Source organism: Pinus tabuliformis, chromosome 5_1 (genome assembly GCF_031772625.1).
Source record: "Pinus tabuliformis cultivar Carrire ecotype Pingquan chromosome 5_1, CPIR1, whole genome shotgun sequence".
Classification (NCBI taxonomy): Eukaryota; Viridiplantae; Streptophyta; class Pinopsida; order Pinales; family Pinaceae; genus Pinus; species Pinus tabuliformis.
In genome coordinates, this window is record NC_142305.1 from 167,779,889 (window position 1) to 167,782,173 (window position 2,285).

The 2,285-nt window shown below is 40.5% G+C and overlaps 1 pseudogene; it reads left to right on the forward strand.

Moving 5' to 3' along the window:
* Positions 1 to 786: 786 nt before the first annotated feature.
* Positions 787 to 1,432, forward strand: LOC149163959 (glutamine--fructose-6-phosphate aminotransferase [isomerizing] 1 pseudogene; annotated as a pseudogene).
* Positions 1,433 to 2,285: the final 853 nt, after the last annotated feature.

The following is a 2,285-nucleotide window of genomic DNA, read 5'->3' on the forward strand; positions in this document are numbered from 1 at the left end:
ACAGTGAGATTCCCCTTAAACCAATGGCTCCCTCCATGAGACCGACTCATCAAACTGAGGTTCTAACATTGATTCGAATCGAGCTTTCGATTCAATCCTTTTATTCAAGGTTCGATACATACACAGGTTTCACAAATTGATATTAATTGAAGAGGATTTCAAAACCTCTGTTCCAAATCGAACTACCCCTTCCAAGCCATAATTATACCACAATCAGAAATGGTTTCGCTCCATTAAGAAATTTCCGCACTTATAGTTTTGACACCTCTGATCCAATACACCTTTTGAAACTGCGCCTTTTCTTTTGCTCTGCGATTGAACGATCAAACACTGCTCAATTTAAATCCCGTGGATGTGATACCGGATAGCATCTGGATGCTTCAGCTCAATGGGTGCACTAAACCAGTTTCACTGGTGTCACAATCAGTAGCGACGCAACAGACACAATTTCTAGAAGTTCTCTCACTGCAAGTGATCGAACGAATATCTGAAATGCTAAAGGGAACCTTCTCACTACCTTCTCCATCATTCGTCTTTTGTTCTGATAGCCTGTCAAAGACGAACTTTGCCAACTTTGGAATAACTTCTGTGTCAGTATCTGACTCAAACTTAAAACCATGTCGGAGTAGAGTCTCCTTCAGAACCATGTAATTGGTAATGATACCATTGTGAACAACCAAAAACTCATTTTCTTTTCCAGAAGACTGTGGGTGGTTGTTTCTAGGAGAATTATTTTCATTGGTTGTGGTACAAGCTATAATGCTTCCTTGGCAACTAGATCGATTGTTGAGGAGCTTTCTGGTGTCCCCGTGACAATGGAGCTTGCAAGCGATTTACTAGATAGACAAGGACCAATTTATAGAGAAGATACCACAATATTTGTCAGTCAGTCAGGAGAAACAGCAGATACTCTGCTGGCATTAGAATATGCTTTGAGAAAAGGAGCATTGTGTGTTGGAATTACAAATACTGTGGGTAGTGCCATAGCAAGGAAAACACACTGCGGTGTTCATATCAACGCTGGGTGTGAGATTGGTGTTGCTAGTACTAAGGCTTACACAAGTCAGATAGCAGTAATTGCTATGTTGGCCCTGGCTGTTGGAGAGGATTCAATTTCGAGTCAATCACGTAGAGAGGCAATATTAGATGGACTTTTTGACTTGCCAAACAAAGTCAGAGAGGTATTGAAGCTGGATGGTGAAATGAAGGAGCTTGCGATGCTATTGATGGGTGAGCAGTCACTGCTAATGTTTGGCCGTGGATATAACTATGCCACAGCATTTGGAGGGTGCCTTGAAAGTCAAAGAAGTGGCGCTTATGCACAGTGAAGGAATTCTTGCTGGTGAAATGAAGCATGGCCCTCTAGCACTTGTCGATGAGACACTTCCGATAATTGTGATCGCGACACATGATAATTGTTTCAGCAAGCAGCAATCGGTAATTCAACACACTTCAAGCGATTTTTACACACGGAAAAGCAAATACATCCATTCTCACGAATTCATCATATATACAAACACTAATCTTATTCATATCAGAGTAACAAACAGAGTTTCGCCTTTGCTTCCATTACATAGAAATAAACTCTGTATCTAATTTAACTTACACAGTCTCCTCTACAATCTGAGCTTTTCGCTCCACACTCAAAACTATACACACACCAGTATCGCTCTTCTCCTCCGAGCAACACACAAACTCTCATCAATCTAAAAAGAAATCCCCTGAGTTCATTACAATTTTCCTCTATTTATTCTCCTAAAGTATCTAACAGAGTTTCCTATTTTTCCAAGAAAGAACATAATTCTTCTATTCCGTTGTTTTCCAAGCACACCTAGACTAACAGCTCTATCTCAAAATCCAAAATAAGCTAATCTCCTATTTATTACAATAACAAATTATTTGAGGAATCCAACCTCCTCAGTAAATTGTTTTTGACCAACAGTAAATAAATTTCACTGGATTTAACCACAACATGTGGACAAATCTCCACATTGCTGGCTGGGTCTAGATGCTCCTGCATCATTGAGGATGTATACTGCTGTAGCAACTGCATCTCCCCAATAAGTGTTGCTCAATCCCTTAGTTTGTAGCATGCATCTTGCCATTTCAACCACAGTACGATTTTTTCTTTCAGCTATGCCATTCTGCTGGGGTGTGCATGCTGTAGTATGCGGCCTCCTGATGCCATTCATATCACAATAACTCTGGAAAGCTTTTGAGCAGAATTCTCCCCCACAGTCAGTCCGCAAACATTTGATCTTGCACCCTCTCTCATTTTCTACAAG